Source organism: Oreochromis aureus, linkage group 17 (genome assembly GCF_013358895.1).
Source record: "Oreochromis aureus strain Israel breed Guangdong linkage group 17, ZZ_aureus, whole genome shotgun sequence".
Lineage (NCBI taxonomy): Eukaryota > Metazoa > Chordata > Actinopteri > Cichliformes > Cichlidae > Oreochromis > Oreochromis aureus.
The window spans coordinates 5,744,780-5,765,165 of NC_052958.1; the positions used below are offsets into that span (position 1 = coordinate 5,744,780).

General features: G+C 40.4%; 1 protein-coding gene across 5 annotated transcripts in view; it reads left to right on the forward strand.

Moving 5' to 3' along the window:
• tafa5a (TAFA chemokine like family member 5a) overlaps positions 1–20,386 on the forward strand; it is a 158,050-nt gene that overhangs the window by 51,432 nt on the left and 86,232 nt on the right. The window lies entirely within an intron of this gene.

Below are 20,386 nucleotides of genomic sequence, written 5' to 3' on the forward strand. Positions count from 1 at the left end.
GAGTTCCATTTGCTGACATTCAGCTGTGAATGCTTTAATGAATCACAACTTAGCCGATGTCTCAGTGTGGGAGATTGTTCCGTGTAACCGGTCATTAATTCCACCTACAGTACACCGCGATATACACAAATCACATCTGTCTGCGGGGAGACTTTCATGCAGAGGTTGAGCACACTTACTGCTCAAACTCCTTATGAAAGTCAAATGGTGTAAGCTGGGGGAATTACTGCACTGCATAAAGCTGGCACGTAAAACAGCTCTTAATACTACCCTTACACATGTATACCCCGGGGCGAGCAGGGTCTGTTTGGCACTTAGGAACGGTCACGGGTTTTCCTTTGTGGTGATTTTTGAAAAGCGAAGGCTTGGAATGGCTCGCCATGCCCTCCCTGCCTCCAGCCCTGGGCAGATATTCGGGTCAAGCAGCAGCAAGCACTTCCCTCGCCGTGGTGAGTCCATGACTGCTTCTGGGTAGGAGTATGTCCAGCCATAGTGAAGTAAAGGGAGTGAGGGGTGAGAAATAGGTCTGTCAGCCAAAAAATTTGAAGCAAGGGGAGTTGAGGATTCTGTACTGGCACATGTCCCAAAGCCACCCTTTGGAGTTTTAATTTACTGTGGCACACTGGCCTTACACAGAGGTCAAAAAGAGGATTGTGTGGCCACCTAACAGTACAAAAAAATGCTGCTTGTGGCCGTGTTGATGCGAGGGGATCTCATTAGATTCGGGCCATCAGCATTGTTGAGCTTGTTGACTGGCAAGGCAATATTTTTGACCTTCACCGCCGAGTTGTTTGCCTGTATCATGTTGTGCTTTTTACGCTGAGGTGTCGTTCCCCTAAGCCCGTGTTTTCCTGTGCTTTCTAACTTGACACAGAATAGCTTTTAAGTTTTCTGGTGGGGGGGGTGGAAGTCTGCTGGTCACTCTCTGGCAAGAGGCCACATTTAATTTCGGTTTGGGCTTTATTGAAATGTGGCACAGAGAGACGGAGGGAGAGGAGTGGTGAGAATATGCTCACTTTAGGCTACAAGAATGGCCAAGGTCAAAGCCTGCTCTGAGGCCTAATAATACGAACTGATAAAATGAATTCAAAGGAGTGCATTAGCGACAGTCTTTTGGGAATGAGGATAATGAAAGGCATGCACAAGGGACCTAAAAAAAGAACAGAGGCCTTTTAGTCTCGGCCTGCATATTCTTTCATTAAGAACATCGGGGTTGTCCAACACTACCATCTTTTAGTGTGAATTAGAACAAAAGAAAGCGGGGGGGAAGAAGTATTTTTAGTCTCCTCTCTATCATGTCACGGATTGATCGCCTCCTCTGTGCTTCAGTGCGTGAGGACGCTGAAGCTGGCTGTACAGATGTGCATGCAGGTGGTATATTATTTAAGGTAGCCTGTCAACAAGAGAGTTATTTTCATACCAGTGATTGTGAGCTTGCCAACTACAGATTGAAGATGGTGATTTGGGCTCATGGAGAAAGAATACGCCAGCTCTGTGTCAGCTCGTTAGGAAGCTGAACACACTATGAGCAGAAATATGCATTTAAGATTGGGGGGCTTGTACACCCCGTTGCGTCAGCCCTCTTGCATAATGTGGCACAGGATCTCCGCTCGCAGAGAGGCTTGGGTTTGGGATTGGAAACGTATTATGCACTCGGAATGTGGATGAATTTTGGGCCATAAATTTCTCACACTGTCCACTTCAATAATTCACACAATGAAGCGAATCCCGTTTCGCTCTTTATTGGCTGAGATATTTGTCACATGGCAATAGAGGGTCCGACAGGTTCGCAGAACAGCTCCTGGTGCAGAAATCCCCCGGCGAGTCCGGGACCATCGAGGCACGTGAAAGGTTTAGTTCGTGAAATAACATGTTAGTCGCTGTAATAAAATGGCCTGCATAATATGTTACCATTATATCTGTGGTGTGCTTTTAAAGCTAAAAAGAGCAGCCTCTTTAAAACACCACTGGCTTGTTCGCTCTCAGTATTGGAGTAACATTGTGAAGGTGTACAAGAACAGAGCTTAGTGGCTTTATCGAAAATTCTCTTTAAGTGTTCATGAGGACGCTTTAGAGCCTTTAAAACCTTAAAGACAAATTTGAATAATCTTGAATGATTAGTTTGCATCTTCTCCTTGATGTAACTGTGCCATGGATGGTGCCATATAGAAGGTTGTTTTCCCAAAACATCTAAAGCGTTGTGGGCCACATACATCCCACTCTGATTTCAAGTCAGCCGAACCAGCTTCTGTCAGGAGAAAGATGTTTAATTGCACATTTAATTCCATTTAATTTAAAAAATAACAGTAGCTTTCATTGTGTGGTTTTCTACATAATAAAGAAATGCTGCAGTGCTAAATAAAAGAGAGAAATGTATAGTATGGTAAATGTATGGAAAATTCAGCAAAAAGTCAGAAATCGATGCTCTCTGTCACATTTTTCAAAGATGTGGACCAGGTTGGCTGATTCTGGCCCCCGGATCTTATGTTTGAGACCTCTGATCGAAATGATCTTAGATGCACATTCGTTTGCAAGCATACCCACACAAACCATTTATTCTTATTTAAGTTAGTTTTTTTAATGAATAAGTCTTGAAAAGATGAAAGATTAAATGTCTCTGTGACAGGAGAGGAGCTGAATAGGTGTAGCACTCATAAAAACCTCATGTCTGCATAGCCCAGTGGCCTCTCTGTGTCCTCCACCTCCCTCAAACAGACCACCAGGCTGCCTAACAACTGCCGTTATTGATCTTCAGGTAAAACCACAGAGTGAGCCATAATGGACCAAAGTGACAGATATACAGTGTGTGTGTGTGTGTCTGTGTGAATGCACTGCACTCGATGTCAGACAACCAAAATCATTTACAGCAGGTGCTCTAAAAAGCACAGTGAAGGGTATCCTCTTTTTTTTCCAAACAAAAAGATGTGGATTAGAATGACATCCTGTGCTGTGGAGGCTCAGCTCGGAGCAGCCTCAGGCAGATTCGGGTCAAGCGGTGGCAAACTCGCGGTGTCATGCACGCACGTGGCCCGTGAAGGAAGGGGAGCCCTGTCACTTAGGACACCAGTTGAAAAAGAGAGGGTGTAATAGTGTAATAATAAACATATGAACAAACCATGAGTCTGCAGTCGGGGGTTATGTGCTCAAAACTCACATCACTGCCTGAAACGCAGGACACCCCTGTCTCTGACGTCGAGCTCTTTTGCTCAAATTAAACTGATTGCATGACAAAAAAAATCCTAGCGTGATCGGTTTTATGCGCCAGAGTTGTCAAACACTAGATGGTTATGTAACATACTAAAGATCTGCTCCACAACTGTTGTTTATATCGGCAGTTTTTTTTTTCCCTCCACTTTTCGTGCTATTTTGTCCTCCAGTTTCCTCCTATCGCTGCAGAGATTTCAGTACAAGTATTCAATTTCGTCGTGCCATCTGCGGATGCCGTGTCTCATTTCTCCATCTGAATATTAATTCTGTTTGTGCCACTGTAGCAGAATGCACAATGTGCGCTAGGCACGGCCTTTAAGAGGCGTAGCCGCTTTGCCAGCTATCACCTGCATCTAAAACCTGCCGATGGTTTAATTAGAGTGGAGGCCAGGGCGAACTGCTGCACGAGCTCCCACTCGAATGTGATTTTGAGATCCAGCAGCAGAGGTGCAGTCATTAAGTATTTCTTCCTTTTTTTTAAGCATCTATTATTAATCTGCAGAAAGGAAGGATTTTAGGGAACTTAGCCCCGAAGCACAGCTTTAGGCTCAAGTGAGATAAAGATAATATGCATGTATTTAATGCTGCAGTAATACTCCTTCAGCATACAGAAGCAGTGTCACAATCACCGTGTTTTACTTGGCAAATCCTTGGTGATTTCAAATCCCTCACAGCCATGGGGTACGTAGGTAAAAGCGGAGCGTCTGTCTGAATGTAATCTGCTGTAAACTGCTCTAAATTGAACACAGTTTATCTTTAATGGTCAGTATCAGCTGTAATCCATAGGGGTGGCGCGCATTAATCAATTGCTTAATTGATTCATTAGTTAAGGGGTTTGTTAATTAAATCACTTCTGTGAGTCAATCACAGTTGCAGCAGAAGCCTGTGGTGGTTTTTTTCAAGGTAATCTAAGCCTGGTCCCAAACAAGCCCCTTGTGCCTTGTGTCCAGGGCCACTTTTCATCTGTTTGTGTGTGTGTGTTTGCTCATGGCACTGTTCTTCACGGTTCCTATTGATTGTGGGACAGTAAAAAGTGTGCACTATTGCACCCAGTTTTCCAAAAGTCCTATTGATTGCCTTTTGGCAGAGCTGTGGGACGACTGGCGTTGGCTTTTCTAATGAAAAGCTGGCTGCGAGGATCCTCTTAGGGTTCCGTTTTTTTTTTACTGGAAACACTCAGCGGCCTTTGGAAATAGCGATGTCAGAAAGACATCGCCCTTACACACTTCATTCGTGCCCTTCCACCCATGAAGTGCCGTGTAAAACTCCCCAAGGCCCTACCAATCCAAGCCTGAAGACATAGATTTGAGCTATTCTGTAAAACCTTGGATCAGCAAGGACATGCGATGAAACATCTTCCAAGCACATTAGTGTAATAAAGATGCTGGTGCTTAAAAAAAAGTGTGCCACACATGTTAAATTATGGCCACACATCAGGAAGCCACAGAGCACAGATTGTTAGGTTGTGCTGCTCTTGGGTGTAAAAAGTGGTGAACAGCATAAAGGAGCTGAATGGTTTAAGTAACTGTGGCTGCATCTTTGAATAAAACCTCATCCAGAATGTCTCCTGGTCACTTCGATCTAATAGAGCTTGGCTGTATAAATTAATCATGGGTGCATTTGCACGCGCATAAAATAAAAGTGAATGGTGGAGTGTTTGGCAGTAGACACCCAAACTGAGGAGTAGGACAAGAAGAAGGAGGGCCAGTAGTTTGAGAAGTTAGAGGCAAGCGGAGCCATTTGTCTATCGACTTGTCAGCTGGTGGGAGAGAGATCCTCTGAGATCAGCATTTTCCTCAGAGGAGGGCGGATTCCTGTGGGTCTGTTCTTGCAACACTGGCAACATGTCCATCATGACCATCTCTCAAAGAGAAGCTGGTCCCGCCCCTTGGATGATCTAACCCGAGTCAGTGGATTCATCATGATATACTGTGCGAGCTGAAAGAGTGCTGATTTAAGGGAACTGAGCCTGTCCATTTTATTCATAGGCCAACTCTCCAGACTATTGATTCCCTGACCACCAGGGTGCTTGAGAGTGATACATCCACACATTCTTTAGGAAATGATGGGTGAGAAGTGTGCTTACCCTTCTGCCTTTTCTATTTGTGCCTTCCTGCTGTGTCAAAGGTAGCGATGAGGTCATCCCGAGGTTGGATCAATCGCCGTGTCTCTGTTCATCTAGCCGATCGATAGCTGCTTAAGAAGTTTGATCTTCTGTGTGCGTGAGATCACAGTCATTCAGTCAATGGATTTCGAAACTAGGGTTTTTTTTTCTGTCTTCACGAAAGCTTGGCCCCCAAGGCCATTGTGACACAAATTTGGTGTCTGCGATAACAGGCTTGGTCATGCTTTATGGATCCGCTGCGTTCTAACCGTTTTTCCATTTCCATCTGACAGAAATGTAGGTTTAATCTGACATTAGGCGGGCTATAGTGCATTAGCTTTTTGTGTCAAAGGGGCAGAATATTACTGATGCTATGCTGCTCCACCGAAACAAATTGCATGTTACTCTTTAGAAAACTAATGGAGGCTTTATCGATTCGAACAGGGCCAGCCACTTGCTTTGTCTCGGCTGTCAGATTGTGTCTAAAGCAATTTCATAAAGATCATTATTTTCTTTCTCAGGATGTCTTGCAGCTAAACAAGATCCTCCCTCGTTCATTCCTGCTTTTTATACTGCTTACGGCAGCAGCTCTTATGGTCCAATTGAAAATGAATTAGAATAGAATGACACATAATGAAAATCACTAAAAAACATTGGCACGTCACATCCCCTTAGCTTGTTGCACCCTTGAATAGATTGCTTGTGGGGTTCCAATTCCTATTCCCGTTCTTACGCAGTAGAAGAAAATGGGTTTAGCTCACTGTAAAGGACAAACCATATCATTACGGGTCATAACAAGCAGTGCCACTCATTTATCTTCTAATGGCATTAAAGCATGCGGCGAGAAAGGTGCTGACATGGATGTTAGTCATGCAACGATGCAAGATAAGTCATCAGGTTTGCTGCTCGTACGGTGATCATCATTGACATAATTGATGTAGCGGGCAAGCATTGCGGTGTCAAACTGTAATCCAGCAGGTTGCTTGAATAACATTATTCAAATGATCGCATGCTTTAGCTTGTTTACTCACTGGAACTGTCTTTGTTCTTCCAGTTGTGAAGAATTTTAAATGCAGAAGGAACCTGTTGCCACTCCATTACACAGTGTAAATAACTTATAACTTATAAAGAGACTTATCTTCAGCTGATAAAAATTTAAAAAATTGGGGTTTTTCAATTGTAATCCTGATTTTTTTAAGTTGTAAAATGTCAATAATAATAATCCAATAAAACAAAATATAATTAAAATGTAATATATAATATTTAAAACCATATTTAGATGATAATAGTAAACAGAAACTGTATCAAATAATGTAATGATGAAGTTGCTGTTTTTTGAACAAATAGATCTATGTTTTTCATTTGGTTGGTTTCATTTAGTTTCTCAACATGTCTTTTTAGAACAACATTCTCTGGGTTTTCTTATTTGGAAAATCAGAACAATTTCTTTAGTTGAGAAACTTCAATGTCCCCACTCTTGTTTAGTTGTTCATAGCCTCCGCTGTTTCATTTAGGATATCTTACTATTACACAATAAATCTCTCTCTGCCTGTGTGTTTGTTACTTTGTCTACAAGCTCCGCCCACGCTATCAGGAGTTGAGCAATCAGCCACCCATCAAGAGACTAAGATAGCCTGTTTTTAGCACTTATGCACCTTTGACACCTTATAATAGCATTTTATCATTTTCATTTCATGACAGCAACATCGTATATTCACAAAACCTGAATTATAAATGCCTAGCAACCACCTAGTAACAGGCAAAATTGACCCATTTTTAACATATAAACAACATCTACCACACTAGTGAAGCAGAATGTATTTTAAAGTTGTCCCACTGAGCTCAGTCTAACCACGCCCAACAATCAAAACGACGTCTGGATGGCAGCATGTGGCGCTCCAAAACCTGTATGTATCATACAGTAAAAAGGCAGATTCTGTGCTGGAGGATGTAGCATGCATGATTTTCAAACAGAATTTCACATTTTGATTAGTCCGACCGCAGGATAGATTTGTACTTCATTTCGGGCCGTCCGAAAAGAGGCAGGGTCCAGAAAGGAAGTGTTTCTGGCACTGACCCACACAGCCTTTCACAGCGTTGTAAAACCCTATCTTCTGAAAGATTCAGCCTCTGGGAGGCTGCTTTTTTGCCTAATTGTATTACTAATTAAGCTAACTTGTTGTGACAAGTTCCACCAGGTATTTTTAAACGTTACATAACTTTTTCAGCCTTTTGCCCTTCTATTAAAAAAAAACAGCAAAATGTCCCAATTTCAACTTTTTATGTGTTCTTTCTACATAAATACCTAAATCTAATAACAGTTCACAAACTGTAATATTCTGTTTTTATTCACATTTTACCAAATGTTTGAACCTTTTTGCAAAGGTGTTGTATATCAGAGAATAGACTTCAAATAGGGCACTCAAACAACCACTGAAGCCTGTTTTTGCATCTTTTTCCAGGCTTGGCCTCGCTCTCTGCATCTGTTAATAGTTCTTTTTTACAGTTACATCGTTGCGACTGCTAGCCCTGCTAGGGCCGTAACAGCGACATATAGTCTTATGCTTATGTTTACAGCTCTGTCAATACAACAGCAGAAAGAAAAAAAGGAAACCAGCCAGCAATTCTGCTTCATCACAATCATTACGGTCCATTCCACATGGGAGAAAGGAACTTCATTATTGTACCTGCAGGGACTGTTAAAACCAAACTCATGAATACAGAAAGCTTTCTTCCATGGCGTGTTGTTTCTTTACAGTGCTGCTGCTGGGGAATGTTTAAAGGCACATTCTTCACATAAAAATAATGCATATATAGTATACACGCTGTGTACACAGTCATTTACAAGGCATGATGGGTATTTGCTGCTATGGGTGCTAAAGCAGCCTGGACTTCGTAGCTGCCTGAACTCAGATTGTATGTATGTATTAAGCAGGGCGAGGAGGGTCACTGCTTTCCCAAACCTGGTGTTTCATCATCTGAGAAGTAATGCACATTTTTCTACTTGGTATGCATTGATATCCATCAATGTGTCTGACTCTTTTACCACTGTGCTTTCCCCTTTCATAACACTGACTTCGCCAGTCTCCCCTCCTCACACAGCGGTTGCCCGTCCTCCGATATTTTATATATATTATTGGCAAGAAATTCACAGTGAGGCCAAGAATCAGATATCCCCCAGATAGCATTTCTCCGCACAGTGCGAAACAAAAAAAAAGGAGGTGGGGGGGAAATCATATTTTAATAATGATATGTTCAGCAAATGAAATATGCCAGGTTTGCACATTTGCCTTGCTGAACAGACAATAAATTATATCTTGTGCTCTGCCACATAAGCCCAAGGATAATACCACATCCAATGAGAAAGGAAATGGGGCTTGTGGGATGCAGGAAACAGAACGCCCTTGCCTGAAATCAAACGAACGGAGAGAGGAAGCATTGACATGTAGGTCCTGTCGGTGCGGTTTACCTCCTGAACGTGCTTTCTGTCGTGCCTCTGAGCGCTTTGGTACGGCGAGGTCGGTATGTAAACACGTGGGCTCTCCGTTTCTTGCAGATAAACGTCGAGGCCACAGGCATCTGCACATGTTAAGTTAACATGCAGAGGTGGGGTGACAAATACAAACGCAAGCATATGCATATGCAGGGGCTGCAAGTATACACCGGAGGTTGACAGACTGTATGGACTATCTCGTGGCTGCTTTAGTTCATTGCAAAGCAAATTCCTGTAGCTCCAAGTCTAATTTATCAAACAGACTGTGTGAGTGTGTGGCATGGTGTGTGTGTGCCTCTGTGCATGTGAAGTTTCATCATACATTCAGAACACACACACGTGCTGTTCTCCATGATAGTGAATAAATGCTTGGAGCGAGTGTAGATGTGCACACATGCACACACACACACACACGCAGCCATGAATACATATGCATACACCGCCACAAACACACACACTCACACAGAGTGCCGCAGGTTCTTAGGGGACTCCAGAAAGGATGAAATATTGCTGCAGAGGCCACACACACGCACGCACACAGTCCACAATGAAGCACTCACAAAAATAACAGTATACACACACTTCAAGGTATTGCTGATGAAATCTTGACAAAGACGGGGGATGTGTGTGGACAGAGCGGCGTCAGCTACCACTTCTAGATGTCAGCGGCTTCATAACCTGACACATAACATGCATACACACACGCACACAGCATCCGCAAAATGTTAGCATCATCTGTCATTTGGTTGCCACCCATTGACAGATACAGTTCATTCCAGTTATCACGAACACTTGACATAATCTCCCGTTCAGTCATTCACACACACACAAACATACACAGCCTATAAGACATGCAGGCAGACCAAAAAAAAAAAAAATGCAGAGCTGACATCATGGAGGCAGGACAGAAGTAAAACCAGCAACATCCCGGCCCTAATAGTGTCTGATAGGTAAACAGAGCATAGCCACCCACCTGCCTTTTAGCCCAGGTGGAACCACTTGAGCAAATTGCCTCCTTAATTGATGGACTTTAACTGGTTGCTGTGTGCTAGCTTGCGTGTGTGTGTGTTTGTGTGTCTGTGACTGCTGGGGTTTGTGCTGGTGCCTGTGGCTAGGGGAGCGGTAATAGTGGAAAGAGAAATCTGTCAGCCGGTAATGAAATAATTGGCACAAACGGTTACACACGCGAGCACCCATGCACGCACGCACGCACACACACACACACACATACACACACACACAGTTGCACTTCTGAATGCATGCAGAAACACACACGTGTACAGACGCTGTACTTTTCCCTCAAACACACGCAGCTCCAGCCATGAGTACAGATAACAACCTAGTGAAGGAGCCTGATGCACCATTTCCTCTGGTGGTAGCTACAAATGAACTAACCCAGTGGCTGAATATGGACAGACTATGACAGCAAATGAGGAGGAAGGGGACAGTCAGATAAAATGCAGAAAGGGAGCGAGGCGGAGGAAGAAAGCATAGGACACTATATGTGGACAGACAGCCTGAGAAGAGAGGAGCAGGAAGTGTGTGAAAGGAGTAAAAAGGGTAGCGCGATGACGAGACGGAGGAGGAAGAGGGAAAGAACGAGAGCGACAGAGAGAGAGTCACAGGTTGTTGCCGATGGGTTGCTTCCTGAAATAAATTCTTTTTGGGGGAGGGTTACCATGGCAACTCAGGTAATGGCAGACAGGGATTGGTTGTGCTAGTAACCTGCACCAATGCTAAGAGAGAGAGAGGATATCGTCCAAATTATATGTAGTTTCTCTCCCAACGTTTGCCTCAACACAGCTGAGGATTAATTAATTCTTGATGTCTGAGAGTTCTGTTTTCTGTCAACAGAGAGCACAGAGGTTTGTCATTTAAGAGATTTGTCCCTGTCGGAATTTTAGGAAAAAACATGTCACACCTTACCGTATGTTGAAGTTTGATGTGCACAATTTAAACTTTCTGACAACACAAAGAGTCAAAAGCTGTACCCTGAAATATTTTGAAAAGACAAACTGGAACATTGGAATAATAATAAAACTTTTTTTTTAAAGTTTGTATCTTATTATTAAACAAAGTGGAAGTGTTCAGATTGTTCAAGTAACATTAAAAATACAAAAGCATTGCAATTAAAATAGCACATTAGTACAAGTACAATCAATTAATCTCCAAATATACTGGAAAAAGTAAATCATAACCCAGGGATTGGGAACCTTCCCTTTTGAAGGCCAAGTTTGGACTGAAAACATCCATATAGAACCATAAAGTATCAATTACCCTCCAATATTCTTATATTCAGTGTCGCTGGGCGTGAGTGGATGGAATGGGTAAAAACGTTATACTTTTGATATATACACATATTAGTATATTGCATTTTGTATTTATATTTATGTTGGTTTATTTATATTATTTAAATTGCATGCACCGTGTGAGGAAATATTGCCATAATGCTTGCATAATAACATTAAAGAGAGTTGAATCTTGAATCTACTGAAGCTTGCACAGCCTTTTGAGTATAAAAGATATAAAATATATTTGTGATTATTTTTTACCTTAACTTTGCATTTTTATGACAGCGATGTCGTGTTTTTATTACATTAATGATCTTATAGAACAAAAAAAGAAGAAAATTGTTGCGTTATTTACTCATACTTACATATCTAAAAAAACAGAACAATTGTGAAGTCAAAATTGCAAGTGTAAAGTGAAGAGGGGTAGACAGAAACTTTGATGCGCATATTAAATTTTTTTTTAATTCAGTGTGTAGGCTTTTCAAATAAATATTTGTTTTCTGTCAAAGCCCCAGGGAGTCACTGCAGATGGGCTAAAAACGAGGTATGTCAACAGTCATGTAAAAATAAATCGGTGGAATTAAAATTTGTCATCGGTACATTTTGGTATTGAACACTGGAAGTACCAACATACTCACATGTGTTGTACTATTTTGCATTATATAATGAATTTATGTATGTGGATTATTTTCTGAATGATACTTAGGGTGTAACAACATTCCTTATATGTTTTAATATCAGTTAGTGTGTCATCTTTTACAGTTACTATGTGTGTAATCGATACTAATCATTTTAGTATTCTTAAAATGATTCTTCCGTCGATGTAGTCTTATTGCATTTGGCTGCTTCAGTGAAAAATAAGAACAACGCAGTGCAGATCTTCTATTCTCCTTATTGTTTTTCTGAGTAGCTGGAAAGCAACTCAAATCACTACATCAAAGAAACAGTGGAGCTTCTAGAGGTCGGATTAGGCCACTGAAAAGAGACGGTAGAAAAACCAAAACCAATGATTGAACTGCAGGAGTTCTTTTATGCTGTAATAATATACAAAATAAATTGAAAGTTAATAAACTGAATACTGATATACTTTAGTTTTCTTATTTGGCATGTAAGTCACTAATGTTGGACATAGATTTCATACCAGTTTTAATGTGCCATGTATCTATATATACTTTTGTTAGGGAATTGTTTGTTCTTCATACAGGCTAGTTGGTCTTCTCTTATAGCAATACGCAGCTTTTGATTATAAGGAACAAAACATATGTTCTGTTGCCCTCTGAGTTTTTTCATCACAAGTAGATCCAATTCATTTGTTGAGATGCTCACAACAACTATTGGATGTGGAGCGGGCTCTGCAGGTTGTTGTATTTCGTTCACTTGTCTCTTTTTTGTTTCTTTTTTATCACTGCATGTTGAACAAAATCTGCATGGTGTCCACTCTTTCACACTTAGAGAATCTGCACACTGGCTTTGAATAGTCTCCCACTGAGGCTGAATCCAGTCTTTTAATCCTTTCTCCTCCCTTTTTCCCATCTTTTCTATATTGTGCCCACTTATTTATTGGCAAAGCAAAACAAAGAAACTCTGTTGGGTTTGTGTGTAAGGGGGCAGCGAAGCAGCAGTGAGAGAAACAGTTTCTGCTTCAGAAGGACAAACTAAACATTTTTGCTATAGGTAGAGAAAGGAGACATATGGTGCAAGGCCAAATAAACAGCTTTACTTTACAAACAACTTGAAAAACCTGCATTCTGCTAGTACACATGCTTGAGCAGGACGTCAGTAAGTTTTAGTAAATTAAAGTAATCGACTACTATCAAATTTGAGGTCGCGATTGAGGCACTGGACACTGTTGGCAATGCCATTGTTTAGAAATCAGCCATTAAAAGGTAGATCAAAGAAAATAATCTGATTAATAGTATTTTGTATTGATCCTTTGTGAGTAGTACATTCAAGTCGAACAGCTCTTTTCTTGAATTCAATGTTAGCTACACTTTTAAATAATCCTTAGTGATCACCATGGGAAAAGCTAGAATTGCTGCCTCTGTCAAACCAGTCAAGGTGCAGTTTCCATCCATGTTTGTCCAAAGTCTTAGATGGCACCCAAACTTAGTGTCACGTTAGACCACATGGGAAATATATTCTGAATTTCCTCTTCTTTTCCCGAGTTTGGGGGTTAAATAAAGGTAAAATAAGTGCTTTTAGCAAAACTTGAAAAATGGTGACTTCGTGGTGTAGTGGTTAACACATCTGTATGTTAAAGATACCCGGGGGAGGTAGCTAGTGTACTAATGCTGGTCCCAAGTCTAGATATTTTATCAGGAGGGGCATCCGGCATGAAATCTATGCCAAATCAAACATGTGGATCTGTCCTCAGAGGGTTAGGGTTAAATCTTGGGAAATAAGGGATCATCTAAATGTACCACATCAGTTTACATTCTGTCAGATATTTGTGTGAAATTTGGTCAGAATTAAGATTTGAATTATTTCTATGAAAATGTGTTTGTGAGGTCACAGTTGATTTCTTTTTTTTGTAAGTCCATGATTCAATGATAGGACTAAATTTTAAGAAAGCACTCAAAAGAGAATGAATGTGCCGCTAACCAGCCTGTGTGACATCATCTTTCCACTGAGGTCAAAGGTGAAATATGTTAACAGTGCATCGATCCCAGTGTCTGTCTGCATTTTCATCAGTCTCAAAACCTGGTCAGACACTCTAAGTGACATGCAAACTAACAACACTGTCTGTAAATGATGGAGATAACCTCTGACATTACCGACTGATTTCAGTACTCTGTATTGTGAAGCCTGAACTTTAGCATTATTTCATATATTTATGTATTTCTTTTCTTTTATTCAATGATTTATTTGGAGTCTTCAGTAAAACTCAAATTTCAGTCACCAAAACTGGCAAACAAACTGTCTTTCACACCCTGAGCTGATTTGATTTCATGATTTTGTTTTCATAATCATTATAAACATATTATAAATATGATTTCCTTACTTATTTAAGCTACAGTTACATTTTACAGTGTGCAGAGAGATGCAGCCGTTTGCGTAGTTCAAGAGCTGGGTGCACTCACTCAGCATCCTCAAAATAGCCCCATAATGGTGCTGTGCAAGTACATGTGTCTTGTAGTGTAGCCCTCTGGAATTGAGAGGAGACAGAGAGGACACAGTGAGAGTAGAGAGAGAGGGAGAATCTGTGTGTGTAATAAGTGTAGTAGATGCAGATGTGGGAAAGTTGTGCCAGCGGGCTGTATCAGGGTTGTGTAATGTCTGTGCAAGTGTGTCTGCACACACAGGTTGTAGTTCTTCTGTGCTTCTTCTGTGCAGTTGTGTGCGATTATAAACTCCAGTCAATGTGTGAATTCCTATTAAGGGTGTACGTGCGTGCGTGTGCGCTTAGGAGCCTGCAACACAGCCAGTCAATAATTAGCACAGACAGCAGGGGGAGGACGATGAGAGAAAACAAGAGGGAAAACAACAAACAAAAAAAAAGGAATATAGAAATAAAATATAATAAGAGCAGCGAGTGAAGCTGAACCCCCCCCACCCATCCACCCACCCTCTGGTTACTGTGGAAATCCAGATAAGGATGTTTCCTCTCTTATTCTGCTAACAGGGCTCTGCATTGGCTCTGACAGAACCTGAATACCAATTACGCTGCTCTGGCACCTCCTCCGTGGAGATAGAGACAGAAATAGGGGTTGTGGGAGCAAGAAGGAGCATCGGCAGGGGGTGGGGTGGCTGTGGTGACAGAAAGGGACATCCAGAGAAGGGATGTAGGGTGAGATGAATGCAAGGACAGAGGGATGCCATATAAAATGACATGGACAGAGAGAAAACTGCAGGGTGAGCCTTGCATGTGTCTGGGAATGAGTAAGAAGAGAGGCATAAAAGGAGGGAAACAAGACATCTGTGAGAGATCAGGGGAGCTGTAACCCTATCATCACTCCCTCTGTTCACAACTTTTCATACCCTGTAAGCTGATCAACACAGCCTAACAAGGTGTAACCCCCCTGTCCTGTACTGTCGTGGAGCATTTTCTACAAAGTTTAACTTTTTTCCCCCTCTCCATTGCCTTTTAAAGCAACAGCTGACCATCGGTTTGTGATAATAACAGAGCCCCGATGATAGCTCTGGTGTTGTAGCCAATGAATAATTTATCACATACGCCGTGCCGCAGTGAGCACATAGTCTCCATTAAAGCACATTGACTGTCTGTGCTTCAGCTCTGGCTCGCTGGCTTTTGTACCGACGCGCACACGTGTGGATGTGCAGACGCACGAACACGCGCACATTTTCACAAAGGCAAAAACTTCCTCTACGTACTTGACACGCTTCCATCTTTTTTCCCTCCTTTTTCCAGGTTCCCCCATTTGCTTCTCCTTTGTCATGCAAAGAGCTGTCGCTGTACAGGAATCAGTTCAGTTTCTTCTGCAGGAGCAGGTTGCAGGATGAGAATTCAGGTTGCGATGAGGGGGAAAAAAAAAAATCCTGGACGTCGAGTCGAGATGCTCAAGTCCTCCGAGAAGAGCTACAACAAAGGAGGCAGTGCACTCTTAAACTCCCAAAGCCCCAACAATGTGTCACCACTTGCTGTGATATACAATGCAATTTTTTTTCTTTCCCTTCCTGTATCTCTCCTACTTTCTCCTCTCAAAGGCAGTTTTTTTTAAATACTTTTTTTTTGCAGGAGTCAATTGCCAGGCACTACCTTTGTGACTGCCACAAAGACTTTGTTAGCTTTGAAAAGCAGCAACTGTGCCAAACTATCAGCTCCCCCTCATCCACTTATTGTGGAAGGCTGCACGTCTGCAGGGCACACAGCTCCATGCTGCAATGGAAGTTATTGTCCTCCTCATATCTTATTTGTATGTGCATTTAGCACTCTGGGTTTTGTTGAAGAAAATGATGTATTTTTCTGCAGTATGTGGGTTTAAACGGTGACTTTGTGTCTACACATGGGATTTAACCGATCACCTATATGATAACACTGTGAGTCTGCCAGTGTTTATCAGAGGGGTTTTTTCCCCTACTATAAACAATGGGCTATTTAAAAGTGTAAAATATGTACGGTAGAGAAAGCTGCATACATAAGTGTCTGATTTCTATAAAGAGCTACTAAAAACACCTGATTGCTACACTTAAATCTCTCCAATCCATCACTAAATTCAAGGCAAACTAATTTTTTTGTCATAATGCAGCGGTATCATGATGATACTATAATCAGATTGTACCGCTTCACTGGCGATCTTTGTCTTTCTGTGGGGAAGGGAACTGAAGTGATCAAACTCGTTTCCAAGCGCTGTCGTTTAGAATCAGAATTATCTTTATTCTCATTATGCTGAGGTAATTTCATATTTTGGAGGTGATCTCCCATAGAAATAAAAAAAGTATACCAATCAAAGACAAATACATTGATAAAAAGAAAATTATGTAGCATATACAGTAATATTATACATAAAATTAAAATGTATCATAAGTTAGCGTAACACAAAATATTTTGAGTAACTAGTAAATTGGTCCCCACACAAATATGTGGCTCACCTCATGTTTGACTTTTAAACTTTAAGAAATATGAAATATTAAAAAATTTGCTTTCCACACACCCTTAACATGTCTAAAAACAAGATTTTATTTCTTTGATTTTTGTAGTAAGAGTGGAACAATTGGTGGAGCTTCATGGAGCTTTCACGGTCTTCACACTGTGTTGTAGAAACTGGTACTTACAGGAATTTGTGGATAATCTTAATTCCGATTTTAAAATAGTATGAAAGTACTTTAGGCTGGCCTCTTATTTTCCAGTGAGTGGCCACAGCAGGTAAATTGGCATGTTTGATTTTGCACAATGGGATTGTGTCTGCTCCTAGACTTAAACCCAAGCTTTGACTCATGTAGGGCAAATGTGTTAGCTTTTAAACCATAAAGCTGCTCATTTTTTAAGTGTACTTATTAGCAAACAGTAAATGTAAGGGTACGTTTCTGATATGGCTGGAGGAATTTTCCAAATACAAACAGCTATGAGGTCAAATCATAACCAGTTCCCAATAAGGTCAAGTCTGAATCATAACACAGGCTGGGGCTGTGGCTAACCTTTAGCCCCTGCCTGGCGGGATGTTCAATAAATGCATATGACTTCCTGTTTATTTATCACTGCTGTTTTCAGGCGAGGTTTATCAATTAACCCATTATGTGATGCAATTGTAATATTTTAGGATACTGTTACATGTTTTTCATTTAAACCGATGAAATCCAAGGCCAAAGACACTAAAGAGGAATCAAAGTCTGTGATGATAGAAAAAAATATCAGAGAACTCAGACTGGACTTGAGTGCTATAGTACTATTTTATTTTATATTGCTGTCATGATTAGTCAGCATTCTTTAAAATGATTGGTTTTTTTCTGTGCAAAGCAAATCTTAATTCCTCTGACAGTGTAGTGGTCGTGGAGGTGGTGGGTTTAAATGAGCTGCCTCTGACAAGGTTACATAAGTTCAGTAAAATAATTTCACAGTGACTCACATGCATGAGAAATTAAGTTCTTTTCCCCTTCAGAGCTATATTTTAATTAGCTATGTCACACATTTTCTGATGATTTTTATTGTGTCCCTATGGAGTTTATCGAAATGCATAACCTCAATATTCAAAGTTAATATTAAGGCAGCATTGCTTGTAATGTTGCCAAAGAATTGTCATAAAAATGGTTATAAAATTTGCATTCTGTTTATTTTACAATGACCCAGCGTGCTCAGTAATAGTGCACTGAATATATTTGCAATTAACTGCTGTGCTTTCACTGCCCAAAGAAGATTATAACTGCATGCAAGAAGGCCTTCTTTCTACTCTGAAATGGTATCCTGCAGGTTCCAGTATGGCGTCCATGCCAATCTTCACCTCAGTTCTGCAGGGAACATTTCTAGCTGTTTCAGAATTCTTCTGTATGCATCCTTTCTCATTTTTCCTGGCCTTTCTGCACCCGAGGCAAAAGATTGCGCTATCTCTGCAACCACTGGGTGGCCAGTATGGGGTGTTATCAGGCGATGCTCTCTAAGAAGCACCACATATGTACACATGCAGGTACAGCATTGCACAGATTAAAAAAAAAGATTGCAATGCTATGCTTCTAAGTATATACCTCAGGGGCAGAGAAGAAAAAAACTTCACAGTTGTAACCTGAAATAACAGAAATGCCATTTTACATTTTTTTTCCTACTGACAGTTTAGCTCAGTTAACTGGATTTATACATTTTACAGTAAAAGTGTATAAATTCTGTAATGCTAACAAGAAAATATAGCTTCAATTGTTTATTTTCCTCTTTTTCTATTAAACATTTATACAAGTTAATTTGAATATATGAAACCTTAAAATTTAAATACACACACAAAATGTAATGTAATTATGAAAATAATCATTTTCTTAGATGTTACAATAACCCTCCCCCCCAAAATTATATATATTTATGTAATATGCAAATGCCATTTTCTCAAAATAAGATTATCAACTTCAGTAGCACTTACATAAACAAAACTTTCCATTTATATTTCTAAAATCATGTGCAATCTTGACTTTTTGTTGATGAATTTACTGATTGAGGCTGTAAAAATAAATATTTGAACCTGACTTTAATGTGTATACTTTCCAAAAAGAGTATACACATTAGCAAATGATAAAAAAACTGCCTTACTCGTGTATTTACACAGACCTTTAAAACCTGTAATATACCTGTAATACATATTTAGACCATTAGCTTCAGAAGTTTTGTAGTAATATGTCTTTTTAAATTACTATTATTGTTATTTTCTTTTTTTCCCTAATCACTGTGAGGCAGTTCTGTTTATGTCCTTAAACACGGATACGGTTCCCTCTGTTTCTCCGTGTGCATTCTGTTCATCATACCAGTAGCCAGGTTAGCTCCTCCTTTATCATTATCTCTTACACTAGCTCATAAATCTGTGTGCTGATAGTGCTCCTCTGGCATTCTAATGCATATTCATAACACCACCACCTAAATATTCATGAGCAAATGTCTGGCCAAACAGCTTCCCCTGCCAGAATAGTGAAATATAAGACACAGTTTGCCTTTTTATGTGCTTGTTTTTTGCTGCAGTTTGTGGCAATGGGTGGGGAGTTTTGGAAAAGATGATGTATTTGCATGTCTTGAAGGAGAATTATGGGAGCAGAAGTTTCCCTCCAACAATGCGGCGGCCTTCACTGAGGTAGTTCCCAGTCGAGTTTTTTTTCTTTTTTCTTTCTTTCGTTCAAAAATTGTCCAGAGGCTTGTAGTTGAAAATGAAAAATGAGCAGAGTAAGAACTTTTGATAGGTTTATTTTCCAGAGATGGCACACATACATCATGATTACAGAGCAATAAATGACATATTACCATGCAAATAAGATATACATCACCTTTGCTTTATTTTTTATTTTTTACAACCAAAACAAAACTTATTGTATTTCATAGGGTGAAGTCACGAGCTCCGTAATAACTTTTAACAGCTTTTGTTGATCAGCGTTACGTAGTCTAGTTTTTTGTTACCAGTCATGTGTGTGCATTCGACTATAAACCTCTATCAGATTTATTTTTGCGCAGTCAAATGTGGTGCAGTGAAAATGTAGCATTCACGTTGGCCTGTCTGACACCTTTTCCTCTGATTCTCATGGAAATAAGACAGAGGGGAGAAAAAGCGTGTTTGGATGCGTCACGAGATTAAAAAACAAAAGGTGAGGGTTGTTTTTCCTTTTGTTCCTTTCTTTTATTCACTTCAGTTATTCTCTAGATGAATAATTTGATGGCAGATTGATGGCAGATGCAGAAAGCAGCATGAGAGGAATGTTAGGTTGTCAGACACAAGAAGAGGTTGTCAGGATCTTGTCATTTTTTCATTACTTACAAGTGTTTGCTACAGTATATTTTCAAAAGTATACAGTGAATTCCGCCTTACTGCACAGGCATTCACATGGCATTTAAATATGACACCCAAAGTGGCATTTAAAACCTTATATTAAGCAATGCTCCACTTTTAACCTTTATCTTCATGTCTTTGTCTTTTAGAGTAATGATCACTACATGGTGTAAAATGTGTTATCAAGAAGCCAACTCGCAGCACTTCAGATAGTCCTGTAGATATAGAAAAACTACAACTATAATCTACTGGTCCACTTTTCTTTTTTTTACACGAAGAGTGAGAGAAAAAACTCTTAAAGAGAGTAGAGGAATCCCATGTTTTAAGGGTTTTGAGAATCTGGACCTTATGACTCAGGGTATTTATAACCATGTGCTATGCACCA